General features: G+C 35.6%; 1 protein-coding gene across 3 annotated transcripts in view; it reads left to right on the top strand.

The window, feature by feature from the left end:
- Window positions 1-2,461: 2,461 nt before the first annotated feature.
- ppm1bb (protein phosphatase, Mg2+/Mn2+ dependent, 1Bb) overlaps window positions 2,462-19,399 on the top strand; it is a 37,823-nt gene continuing 20,885 nt past the window's right edge. Inside the window, exons 1-2 of one of the 3 annotated variants that reach the window (XM_061907499.1) lie at window positions 2,462-2,521; window positions 2,723-2,814. The gene's annotated coding sequence lies outside the window, so the exon portion shown is untranslated. Of the gene's footprint in view, window positions 2,815-19,399 lie in introns of all 3 variants that reach the window. The other 2 variants (XM_061907498.1, XM_061907500.1) reach the window with 2 other exon arrangements.

Genomic DNA, 19,399 nt, shown 5'->3' with positions numbered 1-19,399 from the left:
TCGCCACCTCATCGCAGGGCCAGATATGTGTATATGTGTATATATATATATATATATATATATATATATATACACATATATATATATACATGTATATATCTATATGTATCTCATCCCGACAATCCTGTTTTGCAGGTTTCCCTCCTTGTGTTTTTTTTTAACCTAACGTATATTCTGCTCTACGCCGGTATTGAACACTGTATAACTGTTAAATAACAGAAACGTCAACTATATATATTTATAAATAAGATCTCTCTCTCTCTCTCTCTCTCTCTCTCTCTCTCTCTCTCTGTCTCTCTCTCTCTATATATATATATATATATTATTAATAAAATCCCCTGAAGAGCAGGGAAACCTGTGAAACAAGCTTATAGGGATGAAATAGCCTTTCGACCACGACTGCATGTATATATATATATATATATATATATATATGTATGTTTATATATATATACACACACACATACATATAAACATACATACATATATATGTATGTATACATACATACATACATGTATATGTATATATGTATGTATGTATACATGTGTATATTTTTATATATATATATGTATGTATGTATATATATATATGTGTATATATATGTGTGTATATATATGTATATACATATATATATATATATATATATATATATATATATATATATATATATATATATATATATATATATATATATATATATATATATATATATATATATAACACGCGAGGACATTAACACATCCGACACGTACGTAGGATTAACCGAAGGAGCGTTTGAATCCAGATGGAATAATCACAAGGCCTCCTTTAGAAACCAGACCTTGCGGAATTCCACAGAACTCAGCAAACACATTTGGAACCTCAAAGACAATAATGTTGAATATTCAATAACATGGCAAATTCTTGCATCCAGCACACCTTACAACAGTGGTAATAAAAGATGCAACCTATGCTTAAAAGAGAAACTGTTTATTATATTTCATCCATACCTTTCATCCCTCAACAAGCGCAGTGAAATCATTTCAACATGCCGCCACAGACGGAAACACCTCCTAGGTAACACATGAGCCAATCACCACACCCTACGCCTGCTTGTACCCACCCACTCTGTGCCCTATATAAACCATTGTATGTGAATGCTTCCATTAAAATCTCCTGATGATTAAGGGAACCCCTCAACCCTTGTGATTTTTCCCACACACACACATATCTATATATATCTATATGTATGTATGTATATATAAATAAATAAATGATAAATGGGTTGTACTTGAATAGCGCTTTTCTACCTTCAAGGTACTCAAAGCGCTTTGACACTACTTCCACATTTACCCATTCACACACTGATGGAGGGAGCTGCCATGCAAGGCGCCAACCAGTACCCATCAGGAGCAAGGGTGAAGTGTCTTGCTCAGGACACAACGGACGTGACGAGGTTGGTACTAGGTGGGATTTGAACCAGGGCCCCTCGGGTTGCGCATGGCCACTCTCCCACTGCGCCACGCCGTCCCATACATACATACATATATGTATGTATGTATATATATATATATATATATATATATAAGATACATATATGTATGTATGTATATATATATATATATATATATATATATATATATATATATATATATATATATATATATATATAAGATACATATATATATAAGATACATATATATATATGTGTGTGTGGGTGTGTGAATGCAGTTAATTATGTTGACACTGGTGGGGGTCAAAGTTCAACGTGGAGAAATCGCAGGTCCAAGTGCACGCTGCTTTTCCTAAAAGGAGCAAAATTCAAAAGGTAGTTTTTGCTTTTGTCCAATTATTTTCCGGTATTTATTTCATAATAGAGAAGTATTGTGTTTACTGTTGGATGTTTTTACATTTGTCTTATATTGTGGACAAAATGTGTGTTGATCCGACACACAACTTTGTTTTTGTTTGTCTAAATTCAACAAAATACAAGCGAAAATAATAAAATTATTTCATGATAAAAAATTTAAAAAAATGCAGGAATTGGCAATACTGGTCCTGGATTTACTTGGTATCAGAACGGTATCAAAACGAGCCGTATCGGCCACCTGGGACGACATGTGTGGCGAGGTGTATTGCCTTAGACATTCCGACGACTCACGCTCACCGGACGACTTGTCAAAGCCTCCAAAGCCAGACGTCCTATAATCCCTTTTGAGTCTTTGTCAATGACTCTACGAGGCCACTTTCAAAAACCGCACCCACGGCAGCGCTGACGTTTGACATTCGAGGCTCCACGCCAACTTAACCCCGCCTCTCCGGCGTATGCAGGTGTTGTTGTCCGAACGTGAAGAAGCAAACCCCACACCGTCGGCGATAGACCAATTGGAGCGTGACTTTGCGCTAATTGACACAGAAATCAGCCAATGAGCTGGCGTCTCACCTCGTTGTGTGACCAATCAGCGGGCGCGCACGCGGACAACACCCTCCTCTTGTTCAGCACCCAAAGTGGAAGGAAAGCTGTGTGGCCTTTCAATGGAGGTAAGTGCTGGATTTGTCACTCTTGTGTAACATCAGCTTCTTCTCGCTGCCTTCCCCGAAGCAGCCCCGGACTTGCAAGCGGGCAGAAAGTGGCGTCAAACATGCGTCAAAATCCACGCCATCCAAGCAGGGAAGCACCGCAGGAGGACTTAACGCCGCTCATCTGAGGCCAACTTGTTGTTTTTTTCTTGCTCGAATAAGGAAACACGACTCGGCTAGCGGGGGAATCTCACCTTCGCGCCGCAGGAGGCGACACGACTATCACCAAGATTGGATCCGAACGACGCCAACACGTAAGTAACAGACGAATGTGTGCGAGAAATGTGTGTTTTAATGCCGGAAATTGTGAGGTTTGACACGCGGGGGGTTAGCTGTTAGCATTAGCATTAGCGCGCTAGTTATGCTAGCATTAGCGTCCGTCAACACTCGCGCGTTTAAGACCTTTACTCACAATTAGTGTCATTTCTGAGGTGTAACTCTGTTAAACAGTGTTTTAATACTTTTTATTTCATTTTGTTTTGACTATGCCAGTCGTCCATGCCAAGCGAGAACGTCAACTTTTATGTGCGGCCTAGTAAAGCCGCCTCGTCGTACCCTGGCGTCCTTTTTTTTAAACATTTATTTATAACATTCAACATTTACATACAATCAAATATGTAATAATAAACAAAACAAGTACAGAAACAGTACAAAAGAGCACAACCTTTATTAAGAACATTCTACAATCAAAGAAATAATAATCAAAACAATGCAACCTTTATGACATTCAAAGAAAAAATAATAATCAAATCAAGTACAGAAACAGTACAAAGCAGCGCAACCTTTATTTATTACATTAAACATTTACATACAATCGAATATATAATAATAATCAAAACAAGTACAGAAACAGTAGAAAACAGCGCAAACTTTATTGATAACATTGAACATTTACATACAATCAAATATATAACAATAATCTAAATAAGTACAGGAACAGTACAAAAGAGCACAACCTTTATTTAGAACCTTCAACATTGACATACAATCAAAGAAATGATAATAACCACAAAACTGCGCAACCTTTATAACATTCAACATTTAATCAAAGAAATAATGATAATCAAAGAAAAGATAATAATCAACCACAAAACTGCGCAACCTTTATTTATAACATTCAACATTTAATCAAAGAAATAATGATAATCAAAACAAGTACAGAAACAGTACAAAACAGCGCAACCTTTATTTATAACACTCAACATTTACATTCAATCAAAGAAATAGTAATTAAAACAAGTATAGAAATAGTACAAAACAGCGCAACCTTTATAACATTATCCATTTACATACAATCAATGAAATTATAATAATCAAAACAAGTACAGAGACAGTACAAAACAGCGCAACCTATATTTATAACCATTTAATATTTACATACAATCAAAGAAATACTAATAATCAAAACAAGTACAGAGACAGTACAAAACAGCGCAACCTTTATTTATAACATTCAACATTTCCATACAATCAATGAAAAAATAATATTCAAAACAAGTACAGAAACAGTACAAAACAGCGCAACATTAGCATACCATCAAATAAATAATAATAATCAAATCAAGTACAGAAACGGTACAAAACAGCACAACCTTTATTTATAACATTGAATATTTATATGCAATCAAAAAAATAATAATCAAAACGAGTACAGAAACAGTACAAAACAGCGCAACCTTTAATTTGAACCTTCAACATTTACATACAATCAAAGTAAAAAATGATAATAAAAACAAGTACAGAGACAGTACAAAACAGCGCAACCTTTATTTATAACGTTCAATATTTATATACGATCAAAAGAATAATTAAATCGAGTACAGAAACAGTACAAAACAGCGCAACCTTTATAACATTCAATATTTACATACAATCCAGAAAATAATATGATGAAAACAAGTACAGAAACGGTACAAGACAGCACAAACTTTATTTAGAACATTCAACATATACATACAATCAAAGAAATAATAAACAATACAAGTACAAAAAAGGTACAAAACAGCGCAACCAATATAGCATTCAACGTTTACATACAATCAAAGAAATAATAATATTCAAAACAAGTACAGAAGCAGTACAAAACAGCGCAACATTAGCATACCATCAAAGAAATAATAATAATCAAATCAAGTACAGAAACGGTACAAAACAGCACAACCTTTATTTATAACATTCAATATTTATATGCGATCAAAAAAATAATAATCAAAACAGTACAGAAACAGTAGAAAACAGCGCAACCTTTATAACATTCAACATATACATGCAATCAAAGAAAAACATAATAATCAAAAGAAGTACAGAGACAGTACAAAACAGCGCAACCTTTATTTAGAACATTCAATATTTATATACGATCAAAAAAATAATAATCAAAACGAGTACAGAAACAGTACAAAACAGCGCAACCTTTATTTAGAACATTCAACATTTACATAAAATCCAAGAAATAATAATTATCAAAAGAAGTACAGAAACAGTACAAAACAGCGCAACATTTATTTAGAACATTCAACATTTACATACAATCAAAGGAAAATAATTAATAGAGACTGTACAAAACAGCGCAACATTTAATATTTATATACGATCAAAAAAATAATAAAACGATTACAGAAACGGTTCAAAACAGCGCAACCTTTATTTAAAACAGTCAACTTTTACATACAATCAAAGAAATAATAATCGAAACAAGTACAGAAACATTACAACACTGCGCAACCTTTATGACATTCAACATTTACATACAATCAAAGAAAAAATATCAATCAAAACAAGTACAGAAACAGTACAAAACAGCGCAACCTTTATAACTCTCAACATTTACATACAATTAGTACCGTATTTTTCGGATCATAAGTCGTTCCGGAGTATATGTCGCACTGGCCGAAAATGCGTAATAAAGAAGGAAGAGTATAAGCCGCATTTTGGGGGGAAATTTTTTTGCTACAACCCAACACCAAGAATAGACACTTCAAAGGCAATTTCAAAAAAATAAAGAATAGTGAACAACAGGCTGAATAAGTGTACGTTATATGACACATAAATAACCAACTGAGAAGGTGCCTGGTATGTTAAAGTAACATATTATGGTAAGAGTCATTCAAATAACTATAACATATAGAACATGCTATACATTTACCAAACAATCTGTCACTCCTACTCCCATTTACCAAACAATCTGTCATTCCTAATCGATAAATCCGATGAAATCTTCTTCCTCGATGTCGCTTTTAAACAACTCTGCCAACTCTAAAGGTATGCGGCGCTTTCTCTTGTCGTTTTCTGCTGCATATTTCACTACGTCCAGTTTGTAACCTGCAGTACATGATTTCCTTTTCGGTGCCATTTTTGTTCAGCCCTTCTCAGTTTTTATAAGTTACTTCCAACGTTGAAATGATCCATTTTAATAGTTATGGCAGTAGCATATAGCAGTTAGCATCCCATGACCCACAATGCACTTCTGCCATGACCCTCCCCCGCCGAATTCTTATTGGTTGACGTGTATGTGATGATTGTTGACGTGTGTGTGACGATTGCTGACATTTTCTTGGTCTCTTCCGCGAATGAGATAAATAATATTATTTGATATTTTACGGTAATCTGTTAATAATTTCACACATAAATCGCTCTGGAGTATATGTCGCACCCCCGGTCAAACTATGAAAAAAACTGCGATTTATAATCTGAAAAATACTGTATTGGTTTTCTGGTTGGTTTTCCTCCATCACAACCGTACATTATTCCCTACATTAGCTGTCTTGACAGTTTAGAGACAGGCAGGAAAAAGGGTGTGATCCACTGCACTCATTCATGTAGAACGCCTCCAATTATTACGCGCAAACAAGCAAAGCGGAGTACTTGAGATTCTCTACTTTACTTGTCATCGCTGTCGGGTTTTTTTACGGTGCATTTAGTACTGGCATTTTGTCAAAAGACTGCAGGCTGGCATTAGGGCAGTTATTGGTGTGACCCTCGCTCTCATCTTTGTTTCTGTTCAGTTCAGTGCATCGTATCTTGCAGCATATAATGCCTTGTCTTCATTGAAGAATCTAATTTCTATGAGCATTCACAAAATATGAGCGTCAATGACTTGTATCCACTCCTTCCGTAGTACAATCACGGGCCTCTGTAGATTTGGACTCTTTTTGGGTCAAAATCAATCCCAATTCTAAAATATAAACATGTCTACCAATAGGCTTGGGCCCATATTAGTTATTGCTTGAAAATACATTGATCTGCATATTATTGCCGATAAACAATATTGAATTAAAAATTGAATTATATTTTTTATATAGCGCTTTTCTCAAGTGACTCAAAGCGCTTTACATAGTGACACCCAATATCTAAGTTATATTTAAACCAGTGTGGGTGGCACTGGGAGCAGGTGTGTAAAGTGTCTTGCCCAAGGACACAACGGCAGTAACTAGGATGGCACACGCGGGAATCGAACCTGCAACTCTCAAGTTGCTGGCACGGCCACTCTACCAACCGAGCTAAACCGCCACCGATATTATTGTCAACATTATTTTGACACATATTACTGCAAGTAGGGCTGGGCGATATGGCCTTTTTTAAATATCTCGATATTTTTAGGCCATATCACGATATACGATATATATCTCGATGTTTTGCCTTTGCGTTGGATTAACACAGGGGTGTCAAACTCATTTTATCTCAGGGGCCGCCGCATGGAGGAAATCTATTCCGAAGTGGGTAAAATTATGGCATGATAATTTAAACATAAAGGCAACTTCAGGTTATTTTCTTTGTTGGCCAAAAATAGAAACAAGTACATTCTGAAAATATGCAAATCACAAATAGTCCTCGGGAGAAAACACTTCAAATTTGTTGAAAATTCTGAGGGAATTGGTGCAGCTTCAAAAACAAAATTAGCTTAGACTTTGTCTCAGTGTATCTACAAAGCCAGGATTAAACTTTAAATCACAGTCTTTCTGGGATTGAAAAATTAACACAACATGTAAACTCTTCGTGTGTCAAATACCTCCTTTTTACATCCTTGCTTGGCACTCAGCATCAAGGGTTGGATTGGGGGGTTTAAATCACCACAAATGATTCCCGGGCGCGGCCACCGCTGCTGCCCACTGCTCCCCTCACCTTCCAGGGGGTGATCAAGGGGATGGGTCGAATGCAGAGGAAAAATTTCGCCACACCTAGTGTGTGTGTAACAATCATTGGTACTTTAACTTAACTTTGTCATGTCCACGCATCAATCCAGTGCTAACTTAACAAACCGTAAGAAATGGAGGTAAAAACTCTTCAAAAGGGTTAAGTTCACTTTTCTGTTTGACAGAGACATTTTGGGACAACGAGGGTGCCAAAAAATGTTGTGTTTGAAGCAGAAGACATAAAATGACAGGTTTTAAGTTTTATGTGGGTCGAGGAATAGCCACAGTCCCCCTTTACTGTGTACCTCTTGCTTGGCCCCGACTGCAGTGGACACATTTAGAACAGTAGTTTCTTTAGTTCAAAAAAACAAACAAAAAAGCTCTATTTCATACTTGGCAAACTCATCATGCTGGCCGGATAAAACTTGTTTGCGGGCCTGATCTGGCTCGCGGACCGTATGTTTGACACCCCTGGATTAACACTTGAATCATATAATCACAGCAGTATGAGGATTCTATGTGTCTACATTAAAATCTTTTCGTTCATACTGCATTAATATATGCTACTTTCTAAACTTTCTTGCAGAGAGGGAAATAACTAAGTCAATTGACCAAAACTGTATTTATTAAACAGTTATTAAGCAGTGGCACAAACATTCATGTCATTTCCGAAACAGAAAGTGCAAGATTGTCAGAGACATTTCAAAACAAGCTATGAGTGCACAATGTCACTAAGATGACATAATTTTGTACAGAACGCCACTACAATATTTTAAAACAAATAAAGGGCACTTTTGCACTTTATTTCAATAACTGTCAAATAAAAATGAGCTGCATAATAGGAAATCCAATCGCTATGTGGGAGGTTACTGCGGACGTTGTCTCCTATATATCGCCCGACCCTAATTGCAAGTATACCCTTCCAAATGCAATAAACTTGTTTTTCTCACATTTGTAGCATTGTACAAAACCCAAAACCAGTGAAGTTGACACATTGTGTAAATTGTAAATAAAAACAAAATACAATGATTTGCATATCCTTTTCAACCTAAACTTAATTGCAACAACAGGATACTTAACGTTTCAACTGGTAAACTTTATTTTTTGCAAATATTGTCTGATTTGGAATTTGATGCCTGCAATTTATTTAAAAAAAGCTGGCACAAGTGGCAAAAAAGACACTGAGAAAGTTGAGGAATGCTCATCAAACACTTACTTGGAACATCCCATAGGTCCATCCATCCATTTTCTGCCGCTTATTCCCGTTCGGGGTCACGGGGGGCGCTGGCGCCTATCTCAGCTACAATTGGGAACAGGTGGGTGCCATGATTGGGTATAAAAGCAGCTTCCATGAAATGCTCAGTCATTCACATACAAGGATGGGGCGAAGGTCACCACTTTGTGAACAAATTGTGCCAACAGTTTAAGAACAACATTTCTCAATGAGCTATTGCAGGGAATTTAGGGATTTCACCATCTTCGGTCCATAATATAATCAAAAGGTTCAGAGAATCTGGAGAAATCATTGCACGTAAGCCAATAACCCACAATGAATATGGCACTGGTACTGTTGATGGCGGTACTGCATCAAAAACTGACAGTGTGTAAAGGATATCACCACTTGGGCTCACTAACACTTCACAAAAACAGCTGTCTGTAACTACAGTTCCTCGCTACATCTGTTAGTGCTAGTTAAAACTCTACTATGCAAAGTGAAAGCCATTTATCAACAACACCCAGAAACTGGCCTGCCTGTAGTCCAGACCTGTCTCCCATTGAAAATATGTGGCACATTATGAAGCCTTAAATACCACAACGGAGACCCCGGACTGTTGGAACAACTTAAGCTGTACATCACGCAAGAATGGGAAATAATTCCACCTGAAAAGCTTGAAAAAACGTAGGCTGTACATCAAGCAAGAATGGGAAAGAATTCCACCTGAAAAGCTTGAAAAATGTGTTGTCTCAGTTCCCAAACATTTACTGAGAGTTTTTAAAAGGAAAGGCCGTGTAACACAGTGGTAAAAATGCCCCTGTGAAAACTTGTTTGCTATGTGTTGTTGCCATTAAATTCTAAATTAGTGATTATTTTGAAAAAAAAATTTGGTTTCTCAGTTGGATCATTAAATATCTTGCAGTCTATTCAATTGAATATAAGCTGAAACGGATTTGCAAATCATTGTATTCTGTTTTTATTTACTATTTACACAACGTGCCAACTTCACTGCTTTTGGGTTTTGTAATTGGAATCAAAACTTTTAAATATTCAAGTTAAATAAAACAATAAGAATAAAATGTATTTTAAAATGAAACTTAAGGAAGGAGTGGGGGACCCTTTAATAAACACAACCAAAACAATTAATGAAATGGCTAAATTAAAGTTTGTGAATCACGATTATCAATATTGTTGTGGTATGTTTTAATATGCTCAAGAATTACCTATGCGCAAAACAAATCTTTAAACCAAGGTGTATTTTTTTTTTTAATAACCAAAATAAGTAGCCACATAGTATACTTTCTTGGCAGAGGAAACATGAAATATTGGTCTGGCTTCATAAAAGCCATATTGTTTTGTTTTTGTGTGTTTATATATTTATCTTCATTTTAATTTGTAAACAGAATTTTTTTAAATAAATGCAAATTGTATGATCACTTCGTTTCACCTCCGGTTTATGTGACGTCAAGAGAGTTCACTGCTTGTTGAACGTATCTTTGTCTTTCAACGCGACACTATGGAGTTTATGTCAATCACTTTGTGCAAAGACAGCCTTTATGTTTAATGTGAATACTCATTCTTAGTTGTTTAGACAGTAATGTGCTAATAATACATGTTTATATTGAGGTAAGATGTTTCTTAATGGGGAAAGACGATCATGTCCCTTGTTTTTATGTTGGCAGTTGGGCTGGCTCGCAATAGTAGTTGGTCCGTAATTTTATCAGGGTGTGGTTATCAAGGTTTATTTGCATGTGTAGTACATACACCTGCAGATGCTGAAACTGATGCAAAGAGTGACCGCTCTTGCAGCCCATGTCCACACATGCACATGCCGAATATCGTGCCTGGCAAAAATATCGAGTTGACATAGTAATTGACTTACCAAATACTAGGCCAGTTCTATGTAACAATCGTTGAAGCCGTGTGATGCAATGTACGATAATGACGACACATGGCGAGTTAACTTAAACAACTTGCGAATGTTGAGTCTAATTATGTAAGTTCACCTGTATTGCTCTAAAAAAAAAAAGTCCAACCTGTTTTTACAGACATATCTGCACCACCACTAACTTTTGCAGTGTTTCCCACCGGACAGCAATCTATTTGTGGTAGTTGTATTGACATGATGACACATTTTGCACGAAGTAGCAAAACATGAAAATCAAAACAAATACAGCACATGCCATAAGTTTGGACACACCTAGAAGATTCTATGCGTTTTCTTTATTTTCATGAATATTTACATTGTAGATTGTCACTGAAGGCATCACAACTAGGAATGAACCACATGTAGAGTTATGTACTTAACAAAAAATGTGAAAAAACTGAAAACATGTTTTATATTCTAGTTTCTTCAAAATAGCCACCCTTTGCCCGGATTACTTTTTCGCACACTCTTGGCATTCTCTAGATGAGCTTCGAGGTAGTCACCTGAAAGGTTTTTTCACTTCACAGGTGTGCTTGAAGCTCATGGAGAGAATGCCAAGAGTGTGCAAAGCATTAATTAGAGCAAAGGGTGGTTATTTTGAAGAAACTAAAATATAAAATGTGTTTTCAGTTCACCTTTTTTTGTTAAGTACATAACTACATGTGTTCAGTCATAGTTGTGATGCCTTCAATGACAATCTCCAATGGCGAATAGTCATGAAAATAAAGAAAACGTGTTGAATGAGGAGAAGGCGTGTCCAAACTTTAGGCCTGTACTGTCTGTTTACAACTGCAAATAAACGTTTTACTGTAGATTGTCTTTGTCGGATTTTTGCTTTTTAAAATGTCCCAAAATAAACAGCGATTCTTCGGGTGACTATTAAATTCAGAAAGCATTCTTGCTTAAAACCAGTTCGTAATTCATAATTAATACTCTTAAAATAACAAAGGGGCCAATTCCAGGATAAACTTCATTTCTCTATAAACTAGACCAGAGTGCAGCAGGTGAGCTATTAATTAAACGACCAAGTCTATATCGCTCTGAATGAAATCAGTCAGGAAATGTTCCTTAACTTAATTAAATGTGACATTGTGGGAGGGGTAGACACTCTGGTAACCGAGCAACACAGGGAGATCAGGAATGACACACTAACAGACAATCAGGTAACCGTATCAATTGTTAAGTTTGTTTGCGCCATTTTTCAATCAATCAATCAATGTTTACTTCTATAGCCCAAAATCACGAGTGCCTCAAAGGGCTGCACAAGCCACGACTACATCTTCGGCTCAGATCCCACATCAGGGCAAGGAAAAACTCAACCCAATGGGACAATGAGAAACCTTGGAGGGGACCGCAGATGTTTTTTGACAATTAGGAAGGTTTGTGCCATGTTTGTCCTCCTACAGAAACCATATTAAAACAAAACATATATATTTTTTTAACAATTAGGAAGGTTTGTGTCATGTTTGTCCTCCTACAGAAACCATATTAAAACAAAACATATGTTTTTTTTTAACAATTAAGATGGTTTGTGTCATGTTTGTCCTCCTACAGAAACCATATTAAAACAAAACATATATATTTTTTTAACAATTAGGAAGGTTTGTGTCATGTTTGTCCTCTTACAGAAACCATATTAAAACAAAACATATGTTTTTTTTTAACAATTAGGATGGTTTGTGTCATGTTTGTCCTCCTACAGAAACCATATTAAAACAAAACATGTTTTTTTTTAACAATTAGGAAGGTTTGTGTCATGTTTGTCCTCCTACAGAAACCATATTAAAACAAAACATACGTTTTTCCCCCTCATCTTTTTCCATTCTTCATACATTTTTGAAAAAGCTCCAGAGAGCCACTCGGGCGGCGCTAAAGAGCCACGGGTTGCGGACCCCCGATTTAACCTAATATTGTGAGACTCCAGTCTATTTTTTCCTTTTTGTGTCAAGGTAGACTCTTTGCATGGAATGGAAAGAGAACGTAAAAAATAAGTGCTGTAGAGAACGAAGAAATTGTCCATAAAACTGGAAGTCACCTCGACTTTATGGCAGGTTTTTTCCCCAAAAGGACCGTAGTCAGGCCAATGTGGTCTGTAAATTATGTGAAAATGTGATTTGTGTGAATTATATTTATATAGTGCTTTTCTCTAGTGACTCTAAGTGCTTTTACATAGTGAAACCTAATATCCAAGTTACATTTAAACCAGTGTGGGTGGCACTGGGGAGCAGGTGGGTAAAGTGTCTTGCCCAATGACACAACAGCAATGACTAAGATGGCGGGAGCAGGGATCGAACATGGAACAATCAAGTTGCTGGCACGGCCACTCTACCAACCGAGCTATACCGCCCCAATTACGCAATGCTCTTGTCCCCACCAAGACCGTTGGGTCAATACCGTATTACCACACCACCTTAGCCGCTCTCACCCTTTAGAGCACAGCTGTAACTTCCAGGCACTAAACCTGCAGAAATACTCTTCGCAGCTTTCTGTATGTTTACATTTTCACACTTTGCACTATTTTGTTGCACTTTGTTAAGCATTTCTTACGTATTCCTTATATTTGCAAGTGAATTTAGAAAGGTTTTTGTTTAGCGTTGGATGTGATTTTAGACTGTTTTTTACTTTGATTGTTTTCCATGGTTGTGTTGACATCTCCTTTCCTTTCTGCCTTCATAGCTCTGGGGATTATACTCATAGGAATGTTACTATTTTTAATAGGTCATAAAAGGTTTCAGTTTAGATATCGGTCGATGTAAAGCTCTTAGGTCACGATGCAATCTTCAGCCGTATCGTCCAGCCTGAATATACTGTATGGATGTATTTAAGTATGTATTAGGGCTGTTAAAATTTGACTATCTTCATTAGCCAAATTGCTTTTGTGTTTTATTTTGATATCAAAAACTAAACACTAGGTTTTTTGTTTTTTTACATTACTTGTGGTTTTTTCACATCACAAAGGTATTACTTCAAAAACCACTGAGGTGACGCATCATTTTGTTAATGTGTTATTGTGTATAGTTAATTCCTATACAACATATTTCTGCTCAAACTCTTAATGGATCTGTCCCGATACAGCATTCATATGAACAAATAAGTGTAGATTACTTAGAGGAAGTATAAAAAAATAAATAAAACTCCCTCTATCAAAATGTACAAATAGAGATAAAGGCATTATGTATTGAGACAAAGCTGACAAGTTTACATTATTAAGAAATTAAAAAACAACTAACCTTTGTCTTCAGATTATTGGATAACGTTTATCAATAGTCTTTTTATTAGACAATAGAAATTACATGATTATATTACGTTCACACCCCAACACTGCTTTACCTAACAATCTGTAATTATGATTTCAATATTGATACCAATTTTAGTTATTACTTTGGCCATAATTGGCAGCCCTAGATCTCATACATTAACACTATTTTTTATCTCGGTGGACAAAAAGTGCTGTTACGTCCTTTTGGCCATCAGGTGCTATCTTTTAATGTGTGTGTGTATGTGTGTGTGCGTGCGCGTATGTATATATGTATATATTAGAAGTGTTGGAAAAAATCGGTTCAAATACGAATCAAATCGAATATGTTGTGCGATTCAGAATCGATTATATATATATTTTTTTTATCGATTTTTTGGGGGGATTTTTTTTTTATGAATCCAACAAACCACTACACAGCAATACCATAACAATGTAATCCAATTCCAAAACCAAACCTGACCCAGCAACACTCAGAACTGCAATAAACAGAGCAATTGGGAGGAGACACAAACACGACACAGAACAAACTAAAAGTAGTGAAACAAAAATGAATATTGTCAACAACAGTATCGATAGTTGTAATTTCAGCATAGCAGTGATTTAAAATCCCTCATTGACATTATCATTAGACATTTATAAAAATTGAAAAAAAAGAACAACAGTGTCACAGTGGATTATTACACTTGCATGGCATCTCATAAGCTGGACAACACACTGTGTCCAATGTTTTCACAAAGATAAAATAAGTCATATTTTTGGTTTGATTAATAGTTAAAACAAATTTACATTATTGCAATCAGTTGATAAAACATTGTCCTTTACAATTATAAAAGCTTTTTAAAAAAGTCTATTACTCTGCTTGTATATCAGAAGATTGGGGTAGATCCCGCTGAAATCCTATGTATCGAATGAATACAGAATCGTTTTGAATCGGAAAAATTTAGTTTTTGATTCGAGAATCGCGTTGATTCGAAAAAATCGCTATATTATCGAATCGTGACCCCAAGAATCTATTTTGAATCGAATCGTGGGACACCCAGAGATTCGCAGCCCTAACACATATATATATATATATATATATATATAATAATGAGAATTATAGCGAGAGACATTTGCACAGTGCCTTTATTTTTAAAAGATGTAAATCTGAAATCTTTTACAGTTCTCTTTTATGTATTTTAAAATGTATGTCTTAACGTATTACGTTTTTGAAACTGCTCTGTGATTCTGCTGTTGACCTCTTGGCCAGGTCACCCTTGTGAAAGAGATCTTTATCTCAATGAGTTTTTTGTCTGGTTAAAATAAAAGTTCTTCTCTATGCATGCATGCTTTAGAGCCCCTGCCTCGAAAGAAAATAATGTTTGCCTTGGTGCCCTAAAATATGAGCCTTTCATTTAAGGCAAAACTTGCCTTGACCTTAAAAAGTTAATTCGAGGCATGTCAATGTACCGTATTTTTCGGAGTATAAGTCACACTTGCCAAAATGCATAATGAAGAAGGAAAAAAACATATAAGTCGCACTGGAGTATAAGTTGCATTTTTTGGGGAAATTTATTTGATAAAACCCAACACCAAGAATAGACATTTGAAAGGCAATTTAAAATAAATAAAGAATAGTGAACAACAGGCTGAATAAGTGTACGTTATATGAGGCATAAATAACCAACTGAGAAGGTGCCTGGTTTGTTAACGTAACATATTATGGTAAGAGTCATTCAAATAACTATAACATATAGAACATGCTATAGGTTTACCAAACAATCTGTCACTCCTAATTTCTAAATCCCATGAAATCTTATACGTCTAGTCTCTTACGTGAATGATCTAAATAATAATATTTGATATTTTACGGTAATGTGTTAACAATTTCACACATAAGTCGCTCCTGAGTATAAGTCGCACCCCCAGCCAAACTATGAAAAAAAACTGCAACTTATAGTCGGAAAAATACGGTATACATCAGTACAAAAAGGAGTGAGGAGACTCCGACTGGTGTGCTTGCTGTAACATTTCACTCCAAAATACGTCCTGAAAAAACTTTCGATAAAAATGTTTCTATGTTTTGGGCAAATAAGTAACATCCATTCAAGTAAAATGTTCCAGGATGACATTGTGACAATAACATTTAATTTGTGTATAAGTAAAGTATTTTGCTAATCACCAGGGATTAATCGTGATTATTCCAAAATTAGATTTTAAAATTTAACCATTTAATGTGTGTGCTTGCTATTCTTTGTCCTTCATGCAAAAAAGCTTGCTAATGTTTACAGTGCGCTGGACCCCCTTGCTGGAACAAAACACTACAGAGAGGTTATTACCTGACACAACACGCACATTTTGGATTGATTCTGAATTATAATAAGAATCGTGGTTCCAAAGTACAGTAAATTCACCCCTAAAACACTGCATTGATGAAGCCTTGTCCAAAGCGGTTTTAAAGGACTGCACTGTTGTTCCTTTGGAAACTTTTTAATGGTGCAGAACCTTCGTGAAAGACTCGTAGGCTCCCCTCAGTTTTAACTGAATCACAATGATCTTTTTTCATCCGTTGGTCACACCCCTCATCCCCGTGACCCTTGTTAATGGAATGAAACAAATGACCTCACTCTGCTCATCAGCTGCAAATGTCCAGCCAAGGATCACTTGTCATTTGAAGTTTTGTTACGAAAGAAAAACTGCATTTCATTCTAGGGCTGGGTGATATGGCCTTTTATTAACATCTCTATTTTTAGGCCATGTGACGATACACAATATATATCTCGATATTTTGCCTTAGCCTTGAATGAACACTTGATGCATATAATCACAGCAGTATGGTGACTCTATGTGTCTACATTAATATGTGCTCATTTTAAACTTCTCCTGGTCCGTAATTTCCGTAGGTCATAAAGATATAAAAATATATTGGTATTAACCAATATAAAAAACTATTTTTTTAATATCTCTATTTTTAGGCCATGTCGCGATACACAATATATATCTCGATATTTTGCCTTAGCCTTGAATGAACACTTGATACATATAATCACAATAAAACATTCTTGTTCATACTGCAATAATATATGCTCATTTTAAACTTTCATGCAGAGAAGGAAATCACAACTAAGTCAATTGACCAAAACTGTATTTATTAAACAGTTATTAAACAGTGGCACAAACATTCATGTCATTTCCAAAACAGAAAGTGCAAGATTGTCAGAGACATTTTAAAACAAGCTAAGAGTGCACTTTTGAGCATGATGTCACTTAGATGACATATCAAAACAACACTAAATTTAAGTGCACTTTTTGAACAAAACACCACTACAATACATTAAAACAAAGTGCACTTTTGTGCATGATGTCACTCAAGATATTTTAATAAGTTTCAAATAAAGATGAGCTGCATAATAGGAAATTTCGTTCACTATGTGATAGGTTCCTGCGGATTTGATCTTTTCTGTTGTTGACTCTTTTTTTTTTTTTTTCATACGGTGTTGAACTAGAACTAGTTGCTTCGGCATTTTGTTGGTGTGGCCCTCAACGGAGATGTTGACATTCAGAGTTTCCAGCCCTCTTCATTCTCTAGCGGGTGACTTTTCAAATGATGCTACATTAGCACTGGTGCTACTTTTTGTAGCAACACTTTTGCTGCACAATTTTTTAACATCTTCCCGCTTGAAGCCAAACCACCGCCATACGATTGACCCCGTGCTGTTTTTCTTGGGAATTATTCCTTAATTTGTTACCAGATTCACACCACCTCTCCCTCGTATTACCACCCGCACCGCACCGTTAGCACAACAGCTAACGTTACCATGTCGCTACCTGTCTGCTCCGCGGAAGCGTGTGATGTTGCATACGTGACGTATGGAAGAAGGTGCGCTTGTTTACGTCTCTGTGAGAAGGAAAGACGAGAGTGGGAAGCGCATGCAGTGTAATCCCCGCAGCTAAAAGCATATGCGTGAGAACGTATACTCGAATATTACGATATAGTAATTTTTTATATCGCACAGAGACAAACCCACAATATATCGAGTATATCGATATATCGCCCAGCCCTATTTCCATCCACTGGTTTTTGAGAACTTTTTCTTTTTAACAATAAGTTTTTTTTTTTTTGGTTTGGATACTACAATTTTTGGTATCGTCATAATACCAAGTAGTTAAAGGGGCAGTATTGGTCATACCAATGCTGATACTTAACATTTTCAAGATAATTGAATGATTAGATTTTTGATGACTATTGTTATCAGAAAAAAACACAGGATGGCTGCATAACCGCAATTAAATCACTCTGATTTAAATGATTTGTTTTTTTGCAGTTAAAGTCCAATTTATTTGATAATACATATAAATCTAATCAATGTACTATTGACTATATACTGATACTATACTAGGTATTGTTACTGGTATGTGTAATCAGGATGGCAGCATAACCGTAATTAAATCACTCTGATTTAAGTGGTTGTTTTTTTGCAGTTAAAGTCCATTCATATATAATACATATAGATACATATAGATAATACATATAGATTTAATCAATGTATTATTGACCATAAACTGATACTAAAGTTGGTATTGTTACTGGTATTTATATCGGACTGCCCACCACTTTTTACATTCAGGCGCTTTAGATTAGCGGTTAGCATGACTTATCGTTTCCTCTAGGGATGTAAAAATATGAAAGTTTCATATGGCGCTTATTGTGACAATAAAATGATCAAGGTTTATCTTTATTCGCAGATTGTTGAATGTGTTAAAACCAATGTTTTACTTTTTAAAGTAAATATGCATAGTTATAACTTGTTACTTTTGCACAAAAAAATTGAATTAGTAATGGAATTACTTTTCAATGAAAGTAATGGATTACTAGGGAAAGTGATGTTACCTAATTTTTTTTTTTTATATATGTCCTATGCAGTTGAGAAGTTTATGAGATCAGTGTGGTCGTGCGTGTTTGTTGCCAAGCGACATGTGACGTTAACGGGGGTTTCAGCTAAACCAGGCCTGGACAGTTATTTTGACCCGGGCGGCCATGTTTAGATAAAAAAATGTGTCTGGAGGCCGGTATATCTGATTTTTAGGAACACTGATACAAAACCAAACAGCAATATCTGATTGAATGCTTAAACCGTTATGACAGACCGCCTTAAATAAAAGAATGTAGTTTTAAATGTTTTTACTGAATGAGACACCCAGAATGTGGGATTTAGAATATTAACTATGAACGATAAAACACTGAATATTGAAAACATATGAACGTCACACCCCCTTTCGATCGCGTTCATATTTTGCTGTGTTTGTTGCATTTCCCTATATTGTA

Source organism: Nerophis ophidion, linkage group LG08 (assembly GCF_033978795.1).
Source record: "Nerophis ophidion isolate RoL-2023_Sa linkage group LG08, RoL_Noph_v1.0, whole genome shotgun sequence".
NCBI lineage: Eukaryota > Metazoa > Chordata > Actinopteri > Syngnathiformes > Syngnathidae > Nerophis > Nerophis ophidion.
Note: the sequence above shows the minus strand (reverse complement) of the source record. Positions and strands in the feature narration are given on the sequence as shown.